General features: G+C 43.7%; 5 non-coding genes across 5 annotated transcripts; 3 read left to right on the top strand and 2 right to left on the bottom strand.

The window, feature by feature from the left end:
• Positions 1–218: 218 nt before the first annotated feature.
• On the top strand, positions 219–289 carry trnag-gcc (transfer RNA glycine (anticodon GCC)). Its single transcript has one exon. It is a non-coding gene; the product is annotated as a tRNA-Gly (tRNA).
• Positions 290–848: 559 nt separating this feature from the next.
• Positions 849–922, top strand: trnai-aau (transfer RNA isoleucine (anticodon AAU)). The gene has a single exon. It is a non-coding gene; the product is annotated as a tRNA-Ile (tRNA).
• Positions 923–2,895: 1,973 nt separating this feature from the next.
• Positions 2,896–2,969, bottom strand: trnan-guu (transfer RNA asparagine (anticodon GUU)). The gene has a single exon. It is a non-coding gene; the product is annotated as a tRNA-Asn (tRNA).
• Positions 2,970–8,776: 5,807 nt separating this feature from the next.
• Positions 8,777–8,858, top strand: trnas-gcu (transfer RNA serine (anticodon GCU)). Its single transcript has one exon. It is a non-coding gene; the product is annotated as a tRNA-Ser (tRNA).
• Positions 8,859–12,482: 3,624 nt separating this feature from the next.
• Positions 12,483–12,554, bottom strand: trnag-ucc (transfer RNA glycine (anticodon UCC)). Its single transcript has one exon. It is a non-coding gene; the product is annotated as a tRNA-Gly (tRNA).
• Between the last annotated feature and the right edge of the window lie 720 nt (positions 12,555–13,274).

Here is a 13,274-nt window from a genome sequence, read left to right as displayed (position 1 = left end):
CTACGTTATCCGCCTCCAGTCGGTGTGTTTCGGCGCAAGCAAAGAAGCACGCCTCTTTGCTGTTCCTGGTGGTTTTAAAACGCCCAATCGCTTGTACCCGCTGCCTTGGAAATAAGTTCTTCAGCGTCCGCGAATGGCATTTTGCAGCTGGAAGCAGATGTCGACGCGTTTTGCACAGAGCACCAAAAAAGCGTCTTTTTTGAAGGCCCAGGCACTGAGCATTGGTGGTTCAGTGGTAGAATTCTCGCCTGCCACGCGGGAGGCTCGGGTTCGATTCCCGGCCAATGCAGTGGCTTTTGCAGCGAGCGGCTCCATCACTTGCATCCCCTTGCAACTCGCAACTCAAAAAACCCACTGAAGCTAAGCAGGTGTGAGCCAGGTCAGTACCCGGATGAGGGTGAGCTACAGGGAAAAACAAAGCTTCCAGCTGGAAGCGGTGTTAATGGTGCCGGCGGTGGGGCGCTCGCCCTGAGGTCTGTGCGGGTCCCAATGCCCCAGTATAGTGACGGAGATGCTGTGTTGTAAAAGGGCGCTGTCTTTTGGATGAGATGTAAAACCGAGGTCACAGCGCTCTGTGGTCATTCAAAATGACCACCAAAACCTTTGACAAAAGCTCTTGGTAATTGATGGTCTTCAATAATGCTTCTCCTTTAGGTACATTTTAAATCAGCTGAAAAATGCTGTGAAATGGGGGGGCACTTCAGGCCAGTGTAGGATTTGGGTTACAAGAACCATGAAACTGCACGAGAAAGCCCTTACACTGAATTACAAGGCTTTCTATTCAAAGGAGGACAAAAGAAATTCCCTGAGTTCGATTTTTTGCAGCACAGAGAGGAGCACTGTTGTGAGGCTGGTTAGCTCAGTTGGTTCGAGCGTGGTGCTAATGACGCCAAGGTCACGGGTTCGAGCCCCGTACTGGCCAGGTCCTTTTCTCCTCTCTTACCAAAGCTGTTAGGTTCCTTTCCGTGGTGAGAGGGGTTGTCATGCAACGCTGCCACATAGTGCCGACAGACAAGAGTGTTGCGGGAGAAGAGAAAAGTGTTTGAAGATTTAAGAGTGTCTTAGGTGGAGCCAAAATCAAGTGTCACAAATACAAGTGGGAGGATTTCCAATGTTTAATATGGTAAAAATAAGCGGAAGTTATCTGCCGGTCCGGCACAGTCTGCCATGCTTTTGTCATATACTGTAAAGTGGTGTCGAACTGGGTGTCGAACTGGAGCCTCACCATTTGCATATGTGAGGCTCCAGTTATACATCGAGTGTCACATTAAATGACAAAAATGAAGAGAGTTAAAGCAGCTGGAGAGGTTTTCTTACAACTTTTGAGCTGACACAGTTTTGGAAAATGTTTCCTTCACGCTGCACTGTACAACATAGGCAGCCAAGAGTCTCCAAAACAAAACAGAATTGACAGATAGGAGAAAATTCCCACTCGTCCTGAAGTTCCCAAAATTCAGCACTGAGCGTAAACAAAGTGTCTAAGTAGCGTGGGAATGCTAACCCTAACCCTAGCTGGAGTTTGAGCAATCCAGCACTGAGCGTAAAAAGATGAGTCAAAGTAACGTCTAATCGGATTAGTTTCCTTAGAGCTGGTTCAGAGTTTGTTCAACAGTTTACCTTTCACAGATGGGCAAAGAAGAAAGTTGGGGGTGCACGCTTCAAGGCACCTTACAGCTGTAGGGAGTGATTCAAGACGATTCGTGGCGTGTGCTCGTTCCCATATACCGTACGCCCCGGGGTGCAGTGCTAGGATGACGTACAATACCGCTTGGGCACGTAACGGCGTTATATGCAAGTGCGGGACGTGAGGGTTTTCGTTTGTTCGTTTTGTTTTGCTCTGCTTTGCTTTGTTTCGTGGTCAAGAGGCGTAAGGTAAGTCGTAATCCAGGGAGAACACTGGTGGCAAACAGTCCGAGGTGAGAGGCGAGGTCCAAAGTCAAAAAGGCAGAAGGGGAGTCCAATATCCAGAATAAACGAGGTAATGGAAAAAATGCCAGGTAGAGCTCTCAAGGAATAGACTCAATACTGAGCAGCGGGAAGCAGGTAAAGATGGTAAAAATAGCACTGTGTACCGCACGGTGGAGTGTGTGCAGGTGGGTTAACTCGTGCGGCAGCGTTTGTTAATAATCACCCACTGCTGGTGCTGATTAGATCGCTTAAGAGTTGGTCTTAACTGCCTGGCGGTCATGACAAGCTCCTCTTTAAGCTGTGGTTTAGTTTTGCAATCGTATTTCTAGAGCAGTTATTTATGGGGGTGGGTGGGTCTTTCACAGAGGCTCAGGACAAATCCCCCACATGAAATTTTACTGTGTGCGTTCAGACAGTCACAGGTCAAGAGCCAGGCAGGAGGACAATGGACAGAAGAGCCAACGAACTAAAAATAAAAGAACGAATATGAAAAAGCCACCATCTTTTTCTTTTTGACATTTTCCGACTTTCATGCAAGCCAGGACAAAGTTGCTCGTAGCTACTTGTGGATTCAAATACTCTATCGAGTGCTTTGATTAGTTTTTGCAATTTGATTGTCGTCCTGTCAGCCTGTTTCTGTTTTTTTTTTCAATCTAGGGATGGAAAGTATGAGGGAAATGATGGAGCAATCAATAACCGCTCCGGAAAAATGGCAGAAAGGAATGGTCCGTCACTAAGGACATTTGTGAAGCAGAGGAGTGACATCACCACAAAGGCGACACATTCTGCTGATGGTTTTGGTGAATAATGATTGAGGCGCGTTAAGAGAAAGGTAGCTGTGTCAGCATGCGTAGGCTGCAAAGGATCAAGCAAAGGTTTACTCCATGCTGAAAAGAGAAGAAAAGAAGCACAATGTTTCGACTGTGGAGCTTTCTGCACCATCTTCTTTAGCGGTGATGATGTTTACATTGGAAAAAATGAGACATGCGTCCCTGGGTGGCCTTGAACCACCAACCTTTCGGTTAACAGCCGAATGCGCTAACCGATTGCGCCACAGAGACTGACGGCCGCTTGTGCTCTCTACATTTGCAGGTTTATGGTCAAAGAAAACAATCACTTGCGCTTCTTGCAGCCGGCAATCTTTTTCCACTGACAACCAAGAAATGGATTTCATCTTTCACAAGCTGTATGGATTTCTTCAAAAACAAGTTATTCCAGAAAGGAAATGAATTCTTGCATTAAACTGAACCAAGCTGTACATGTTTGTCTGAAATGAGACATTCGGCACAACAAGACACGGAGAGAGGCACCGCTGGTATTCAGACCCAGGATCGCCTGCTTACTAGGCGGGCACTTTAAGCCACTAGGGAACAGCACCAGCGGAGCACCGCGCTTTTACAGACACTTAGACACATCTGCATTCGGTGTGCACTTAACCTGCTCTCTGAGCCCGTTGCCTCCGTCCCATTTAATAGCAGAACTGACGCCAAGAGAAATGATGAGAAATGGCATTTATCGGGCACTTTTCATGTCCAAGGAGCTCAATGCCCTTGACACCTCCCCAAGGCGACAGAGCTGTGCATTCTTTGGCGACACCATTTTTTCTTTTGTTTAATTTCTATACTTATTGATAGAATAAAAACGATATGTCATGTACTGTAAGGGAAATGTCTCTTTTCATGGGGAAAGCTAGCACCAGCAAATGTTGTGTTTAGAAGAAGTGATTTAACATGACACGTGACCTAATTTACCGGAGCAAAAGCTCACCCAGCAAGCCCTGCTTTACTTCTACAGGAGAGAAGTACTGTAGAGTCTGCTAGATGTTCAGCTGGGTAGCTACTTCAGCATGCCTCGGCTGCAAAGGATCAAGTAATAGGTTTATTGCATGCTGAAAAGAGAAGAACGGAAACACAGCATTTCGACTGTGAGGTCTTCTCACACCTGAAGAAGCCTCACACCTGTAAAAGGCTCCATGGTTTTCTTTCTTCTCTTTTCAACATGGAATACACCTATTGTCTGCAAGATGTGACAATTTCATGGTGTTTTGGAAGAAAACCTTTTTTCTTTGAATTCAAAATCAATCGGAATTTCAGCACGACACATCAACACTATTTCTGTTCTCTGTGGTAGAGTGCAAGCGCATGTTCCATGGGCCAGTGTCGTAATGGATAACGCGTTTGACTTCGAATCAGAAGATTGTAGGTTGGAGTCCTGCCTGGCTCGTGAGGCTTTTAAACCTCTCAGGTTCCTCGGTAACAGGTTGCCGTCATGTATATGAACTATAAAAAAGCATTTGCCACAACCCGTAAATTAGCACGCAAGTGCGGGCTAGGTAACACAGAACTGTATGGAGATCATCTCCAGCTCCGAGCTCAATTGCAATGAAAAAACATGCAGAACAGAACTGGAGAGCAGCTGAATTTGTGCTCAGTAGGGTGGGGAGGACTCAGCATTGCTATTGTTCTAATTATTATGAACTGCAGGGGATCTGAATCAGAACATGTCAGTTAGTTTGATCATTGCGTCAATATGTAGGCCACGTTAATATAGAATTATTACTTTGTCTGTCTCTTCTTTGTATATAGCTGAATGTCCCTGACAATTTCATGTTGCCTGCGATGTGTCCCCTCTCCCCACAGCAGTGGCAGATGACCAGCCGTCATCGCTCCCCCAGCATCGTCGCGCTGGGCGTCTCCTCCTCCCCATCTGATTCCCCGTGCGCCCCTCCGTTGGCGCCCACCGGTTTCCTCGAATACGGCATCAGTCTGCTCAGCCAGAGCCAGGGCCTGCTCCAAGGGGACCAGTGCGGCCAGCATCACGTGGCACTGCACCTCAGTCGGCGCCGGGGCCAGGAACGCCTGGAGCGCTATTTCCCGGTGGGCCTCCTCCGGGAGAGTAGGGTAACCCTGGCGGGCTAAGTAGGCCACGTCTGCGGCTGTTACCTTCACTGTTACCTGGATACCTCTTTATCTAGAACTCACTCTTCCCCCTGCCTGTCTGGCTTCTTTTAATCCTTCTGTGCCCGGATTGCAGCGGGTAAGATATTTTTCCAAGAAAAAAAGAGAAATTAAAAAAAGAGAAATTTCACCAGAGCCCCTGCTCATGTCTAATTTTTAGTTTAGAAGGATTCAAGCAAGATTTTGGATGAAAGGCAGCGACCTTAATCAAGCCCAAATCATAATTGAACCCATTCAGAGCCTACATTACATTTTAGTGTTTCATTCTGAGCAGAATGCCCTCACACCTGAAGAAGGCTTGCGTTTTCTTCTCTTTTAAGCATGTGTACAATGCTGTAATACAATTTAAAATAATTAAAAGTTTAAAAAGTATCAACTAAACTCCATTAATATCGAGTGTCTTTTATACAGCTTTTATACAGCTTTTAAGTATAGATTACACTTTTCTAAAATGTATTTAAAAAATAAAAACGATTACTAATCTAATCTTTCCACGTTTGATCCCAAAATCCCAAGAAAAATTAATCTAAACTAGGAGAAAGCTATGCTGAAAGTTTATTAATATACTTAGAAGACAAAGATAACAATTTATGTTGCATTTGTCTGATTGTGAATCAAAAAATACATTTAATTAACTGCTCTCAGTGACAGCTGACAATCCTCCATACACTCAAGTGAAAAATTAGTAATGCCAATGTAAACGTCGTATTTACAATTTGTTGATAATAGAAATGTTAAGTTCTCTAAAGCTTTTTGAGGCAGCAAAAGATTTGAACACCCTATATTGTAATGAGCTGCTGAGCTGAGAATGGGTTATGTTCCTGCTGTCAGAGGGGGTGGAAAGTGCCCGCGGTTATTTAATTAGTATTACAATTCACACTGATTCCCTTGCAAAGGTATGGACATAAGAATATTCGTGCGTGGTCAAAAAATGGCATTAAGCACTTAAAATTAATATGGTTAATAAGAGTAAACTGGAACATGCTGTAACAAGATCGGCTAAACTGGGATCTATCGCTTACGCCTGAAATTGGAGCTGCTGTCGCAGTGAATAGCGACTAATAAGTCTGTCTTTCTGTGGGGGGAAGGGAATCTGATCTGATCTGCAAACCTCCAACAGAGCTGTTCAACTGGTTTTTGTCGGGCACATCAAGTGTCAGGTGTAAGCGATAAATATATTTAGCTGAAAAGCTGTACAACGCAAGACATTTCAGTACTCTAGGTTTCGTGAAAAAGCACATTGTGCTGCTGTAATACAGTTTAAAATAATTAAAAGTCTAAACAGTATCAGCTTATGTATGGGTTGTAATTTAAAAAAAGTCAAAAACCGCACTCAAAATGCAATTTAGCGCTTTCTGGCAAGAGGAGACACCCAAATTAATAATGTAACATGCTACTGTTTGTGCATGGATATAGTTATAATGCTATTTCCTTAGACACGTGATTCCATGTTTTATTTTGAATCCCCGGCGGAACCGGGCATCCATAAGAATCAAGTACTGTAACAGGTTTATTCTATGCTGAAAAAAAAGAAGAAAGAAAACACATTCCATAAGAATCAGCGCCTTTATATAGCGCCTTTAAAGGTGGCTTCTCAAAACGCTTTACAGGATAAAAACAACAATAACAACAACAACAACAACAATATTGTGTTTCATTGCACTTTGACAGATTGTCTTTAAATCAACTGTTGATTTAAAGTTTGACAGTAAATGTTTATATTGTAACGCATACAGCCTCCATTTCTTATTAAAAATGTAGCCTAAGAGGGGGGGTCTGCTCTCACAATCCTCCATATACTCAAGTGAAAAATTAATAATGCCAATGTAAACATCGTATTTACAATTTGTTGATAATAAAAATGGTAAGTTTTTTAAAGCTTTGTGATAGTTTACCCAGTTTACCCATTGTTATTAAAAATGACTTGGATTCGAACATGTTGTGATATTTAGAAATATAAAAGTCAATTAACTGTCAATTTCCATATTTATGTCTTTATTTAGCGGTTTCATTAGTGACAAAGGCTAAACTTTCTTGGAAAAATGTCTTTGCTGTCTTGCTGATACGTTAAGCTTTCTAAACTCAGCCACAAAGTCATGTGACTGATTTTTCGCCCTGTTTCGTTGGTTAAACGCAATGATCACAAGCACCACCATGGTAACTGGGACATGTAGTTTTTAATTCAGATTGAATTATAACTGTACGTACTGTAGCGGCGAGGCTTATTAATAAGACAGAATTAAGTGTTGCTGTGCTTTCCCAAATGAGGCCCCATCTCCCTCTTCATCTCTGTGGTGCAGTAACAGAGAAGCTATTCATGCAGACTGATTTAAAGATGTTTTCTTTTGATAAGGTACAGCTCCCAAATGGGGATGCACTTAGCTAAGCCTGGCTATCATGATCAATGGTCATCCATTGGCGCCTAAAGGTCTGCAAGATTCCAAGAGAGAGCCTCATCCAAGTGGTCTACAACCCCAAGGTCAACATCACCAGAGCACCGTCGCAAGCTGAACAGCAAAGCCTGGCATAGAGCCAGAGAGCGCGGATTAGACAGCAACAAGCCTGCAACTGCTTTGTGCCCGCAGGAGATCTGAATCCCCAGAGATTGGATGAGTATTCAACTTCACTGCATGACAGCTCGAGAATTCAATTGTTATCCCAACCAGTTGATATCAATTTAATTCCTAAGAGTTATGTACTTGTTTTGAGTATCTAGTGTAGAAGTTATAACCAAGTTCATTTACGAAACGGTCTAAATGAATGATATACTGAACGTATGTCCTCTTGATATATGTAACTCTTTGTAACTGACTGAATATATACCTTTTGTATTCTGATAACCCTCTCGATAAGATCTGTTAGGTTTACATGCATATTCTATGTATTAATAAATGTATCCTCGTGTATTAGTACCTGTGTGTGTGCGTTGTTTGAGTTATGTCGCATGGTTGGATTCTAAAGCCATCAAAAGAATCAACTTTGTGATTTACTGCTATAATGAATAATTGTCTCAGTAAATCCCAAATCCTACAGAACTAGTGCCTTCAGAGAGCACACTACAGATGTTACCTATTTATCGTTGAACAGGATGTATGTGATGTGGCGACTAGGTTCAATTTTGTATCCTCTTTAAAAGATTAAGGATTGGGGTGAGTGTGATTTACCACCCTTTCAGCTAAGAACCCGACGTGCGGACCGTTTAAGCTGCATAGACTCGGTCGTTTAACTCTTCTCCATTAGCAGGGTTAAGGTTAAAGAAAAAAACATTGCTGACCTCTTTTTTTTTTGCCAGCCGCGAGCGCTGATTAGCAAGGTTTGTATTTCATGTTTTGCAAGTTGCATCCATTTTAAGAAAAACAAGTCGTTCAAGACAGGAAATGAATGCTTGCATTTAATTAAGTCTAGCCGTAGGCGGTTGTCCATAATGACCAGTTCTGTTTGAGAAGACAGAACAAAAAAGGCACCGCTGGGATTCAGAGCCAGGGTCTCCTGTTCACTAGGCAGGCGCTTTAAGCAACTAAGCCACGGCGCCCCAGGAGCACTGTCCTTTTGCAGCCACTTGGACACACCACTCAGACACATCTGCATTCGGTGTGTGCTCCGCCTGCTCGCTGAGCAAGTTGCCACCTTTACATACAATAGCAACATCAACACCAAGAGAAAGGGTGACAAATGGCTTTTATCTGGAACTTTTCATGTCCAAGGAGCTCGATGTGCTTTCTGTGTACAACAGGGCCACTGATCTCCACACTGGCCATTGAACCACAGCAGTGGCTTGCTGGCTTGACATCTCCCAAGGAAAATGTTGAAATCGCATGTGGAACAGGAAAATGACCCTCGAGTACGAGGGAAAAAAAAGAAAAAGATCATCTGGAGCGCGCCAACCCATGTCCGGACAGCCCACTTCTGTCGACGAGGTGGCTGAGTGGTTAAGGCGATGGACTGCTAATCCATTGTGCTCTGCACACATGGGTTCAAATCCCATCCTCGTCGCTCTCCATGTCTGACACGTGTGCCCGTTTGGCATTGGCCATCCTGTCGTTTGCTCCGGTTCTAGAGCTGTGCATTTTCTAGCGGTGGCTGAACATGGTATAGTAGGCTAACGTCGGTATCGAGCAGTAACAGTAATGGTATTTACGTGCCGCTGCTGCCAAGTAGCTCTGGTTTGAGACCGCGTTTTCACTTACTTGCAACGCAAACAGAGAAAGCGATTTTTGACAGTCTCTCGAGAGACTGCGCTAGGTGTTTAGGGATAGACTTTGTCAGTTCCCCCTGGGATGGTGGCCTCTCAAATAGTTTGTGATTCCTCTAGACGTTTATACAGTAGAAGCCTGCTTCGTGGCTTAAATCCAAGCTAAGGAAACGAGTTAGAGGTCTGATGCAGAACTGCGAATTCAATGAAGGGGAACACTACAGTACATTGCACTGTATGTGTGAGGAAAGCTGCCCCCTACTGTTCCTTGTCGACCGAACAGAGGACTGTAAAGGATACCGCTAAGAAACTTTAGGATGCTGGTTGGAATCCAGCTCCAAAGTAGCCCCTTTGGGTGTTATGTCATCAAAAAGTAAGAACAGCGAATCTCCATTTGATCAAAAGCGCAACAGAACTGTTTTCCGTGGAGCAGGTTTCAGACCCGTAGACCTGTTTTATTTGTAGGGCAGGGCGCATTCCCAAACGCGAATCTCCTGTTTTAGAAATGCTTTGGGCGGCGTGAAGTGAAAATAAGAAGTGGGCTCCAGATGCACATGGAAGCAATCAAGTGTTTCATCCGAGCTGTTTCAAAGACTGCTCAACAGCTTTCCTTTTACAGAGGCCCAACGATTAATGATGGGGGTGCACCCTTCAATGTGCCTTACGACTCTAGGGAGTGATTGAGACGATTCGTAGCGTGTGTTCATTTCCCTCTATTCCCCATGTTGCAGTGGTAAGACGGTGTGCATTCTGACAGCAATCTCTTTCAAAAAATGATTTTACCTTATCGCGGCTTTGCCCTTCTTGCCTCTTTGGACAATATCTCCATCTTGTGGTCGTTGTTGGTAATGTCTTCTTATGCCCTTTTTTATTTAAATTCTCTATTAGTTGATTATAGAATCTCTACAATGGAGTTGAAAACATCAGTTTTATAGCAGACAATATGACATTATTTATAGTCCAATTAGAAACTTATTACCCTGTTTTTAACATAATAACAAATTAAAATTGATTAAAACTAAGTTTGGAACACCAGGGAACATAACGAATGATTTTTAGGAAAACCATGAGGTTCTCTGTGTCCGATGCCTGCAAGGGGAGAAAGCTAGAATCCTTTGATTTTTTCAAAATTTGAAAATAAACATCATATAACAACTGCTTTCATTCCTAGGAATGAAAAATAACAATTTTTGAAGACATAGTAGTTTCTAAAACACTACAATAAAGTTAAAAACATCAGTTTTATATTACATTATTTTTAGTGAAATTAGTCATTTTTTGCACTATTTTTAATAAAATATCTAATTAAAAGTGATTAAAATTAAGTTTGGAACAACAAGGAACACAAAAAAAAAGATTTTTAGGAAAACCATGAGGTCCTCTGTGCCCGATGCCTGCAAGGGGAGAAAGCTAGAATCCTAAAAAAAAGTTATCAATTCTAGAGCCTAAGAGGAAAACAAGACAAATGTATATCTCCAAATAATTTTATGTGCTTCAGAAGAGCCCAGGAAAGTTTTTTGCATACATGAAACCACGCCCGTTTGCACATAAGCAGACATGGTTGCACACACGACTGCATGAAAGCACACGTGCATGCGAAGTCATCCTGTTGAGCATTTGAAAAGCCGCACCACGCCGCACTTGAAATAGCTCTTACATTAGTGGTAGACGCAGGAATCGCCGTTTTATTTACGCTCTTACCAACGCGATGGAAAGCAAAACAAAGCAAAGCAGAGCAAAACAAAACGAACAAACGAAAACCCTCACGTCCCGCACTTGCATATAACGCTGTTACGTGCCCAAGCGGTATTGTACGTCATCCTAGCACTGCACCCTGGGGCGTAAGGTATATGGGAACGAGCACACGCCACGAATCGTCTCGAATCACTCACTACAGCTGTAAGGCGCCTTGAAGCGTGCACCCCCAACATTCTTCTTTGCGCATCTGTGAAAGGTAAACTCTTGAGCAAACTCTGAACCAGCTCTAAGGAAACTAATCTGATTAGATGTTACTTTGACTCATCTTTTTACTCTCAGTGCTGGATTGCTCAAACTCCAGCTAGGGTTAGGTTTAACATTCCCACACTATTTAGACACTTTGTTTACGCTCAGTGCTGGATTTTTGGAACTTCAGGACGAGTGGGAATTTTCTCCTATCTGTCAATTCTGTTTTGTTTTGGAGACTCTTGGCTGCCTATGTTGTACAGTGCAGCGTGAATGAAACATTTTCCAAAACTGTGTCAGCTCAAAAGTTGTAAGAAAACCTCTCCAGCTGCTTTAACTCTCTTCATTTTTGTCATTTAATGTGACAATCGATGTATAACAGGAGCCTCACATATGCAAATGGTGAGGCTCCAGTTCGACACCACTTTACAGTATATGACAAAAGCATGGCAGACTGTGCCGGACCGGCAGATAACGTCCGCTTATTTTTACCATATTAAACATTGGAAATCCTCCCACTTGCATTTGTGACACTTGATTTTGGCTCCACCTAAGACACTCTTAAATCTTCAAACACTTTTCTCTTCTCCCGCAACACTCTTGTCTGTCGGCACTGTGTGGCAGCATTGCATGACAACCCATTTCACCACGGAAAGGAACCTAACAGCTTTGGTAAGAGAGGAGAAAAGGACCTGGCCCGTACGGGGATCGAACCCGCGACCTTGGCATTATTGGCAATTTCTTTTGTCCTCCTTTGAATAGAAAGCCGTGTAATTCAGTGTACGGGCTTTCTCGTGCAGTTTCATGGTTCTTGTAACCCAAATCCTACACTGGCCTGAAGTGCCCCCCCATTTCACAGCACTTTTCAGCTGATTTAAAATGTACCTAAAGGAGAAGCATTATTGAAGACCATCAATTACCAAGAGCTTTTGTCAAAGGTTTTGGTGGTCATTTTTAATGACCACAGAGCACTATGACCTCGGTTTTACATCTCATCCAAAAGACAGCGCCCTTTTACAACACAGCTTCTCGGAAGCTTTGTTTTTCCCTGAAGCTCACCCTCATCCAGGTACTGACCTGGCTCACACCTGCTTAGCTTCAGTGGGTTTTCAGTTGCGAGTTGCAAAAGTTGGGATGCAAGTGATGGAGCCGTTCGCTGCAAAAGCCACTGCATTGGCCAGGAATCAAAACCAAGCCTCCTGCGTGGCAGGCGAGAGTTCTAACAATGAACCACCAATGCTCAGTGCCTGTACCTTCAAAAAAGACGCTTTTTTGGTGCTCTGTGCAAAAAGCGTCGACATCTGCTTCCAGCTGCAAAATGCCATCCGCAGACGCTGTGAATTTATTTATTTAGACACCGCTCAGAATCCCCTGTAAGATTCTCCTTCAATTCCGTTTTGCAGTGCTTTAGCTCTTTCAAAAGGCTTCGCTTTGCTAGTCACAATCCAAGGCTCGTGACAGCATCTGAAAACACTCGCCACTGCGTTGGCCAGGGATCGAACCTGGGTCAACTGCTTGGAAGGTAGCTATGCTCACCACTATACCACCAACACACACCCGCCGGAGCCCTCCAGGACACCACCAGAGAATGCTCACGATTTCAGAAGCTGTCTCCGGGACGTGCTGATTCCACACATCCTGAATAAATCATGTTATTGTTAGTTGCTGTAGCTAGACGTTCAAATGAGTTTCATGGCCAGATGGACTGTTTCCTCAAGTGGTATAGTATTGCAGTAAGACAGCACGATGCCTGCAAGACTATGTCACGCTAAACACCACAGATTGTGTTTGTCCGTTCGTGTCAGTCGTCCTGCAGCCACGGGAAGTGGGACACAAACATGCTGCAATGCTTTCAAGACGTTAGGATTTGTTTGTGCAACATCCGAGAAGAGTACTTGTGGCTTGAATGTGACTGAGCAAGGTGTTTAAAGACAGAGACTGAAAACTGTTAAAGGATGAGTCAAAGAAACGTCTAATCGGATTAGTTTCCTTAGAGCTGGTTCAGAGTTTGCTCAAGAGTTTACCTTTCACAGATGCGCAAAGAAGAATGTTGGGGGTGCACGCTTCAAGGCGCCTTACAGCTGTAGGGAGTGATTCGAGACGATTCGTGGCGTGTGCTCGTTCCCATATACCGTACGCCCCGGGGTGCAGTGCTAGGATGATGTACAATACCGCTTGGGCACGTAACGGCGTTATACGCAAGGTTTTCGTTTGTTCGTTTTGTTTTGCTCTGCTTTGCTTTGTTTTGCTTTCCATCGCGTTGGTAAGAGCGT

This window comes from Lepisosteus oculatus, unplaced genomic scaffold (genome assembly GCF_040954835.1).
Source record: "Lepisosteus oculatus isolate fLepOcu1 unplaced genomic scaffold, fLepOcu1.hap2 HAP2_SCAFFOLD_94, whole genome shotgun sequence".
Classification (NCBI taxonomy): Eukaryota; Metazoa; Chordata; class Actinopteri; order Semionotiformes; family Lepisosteidae; genus Lepisosteus; species Lepisosteus oculatus.
The sequence above is the reverse complement of the archived record's forward strand: the minus strand, read 5'-3'. Positions and strand labels throughout refer to the sequence as shown.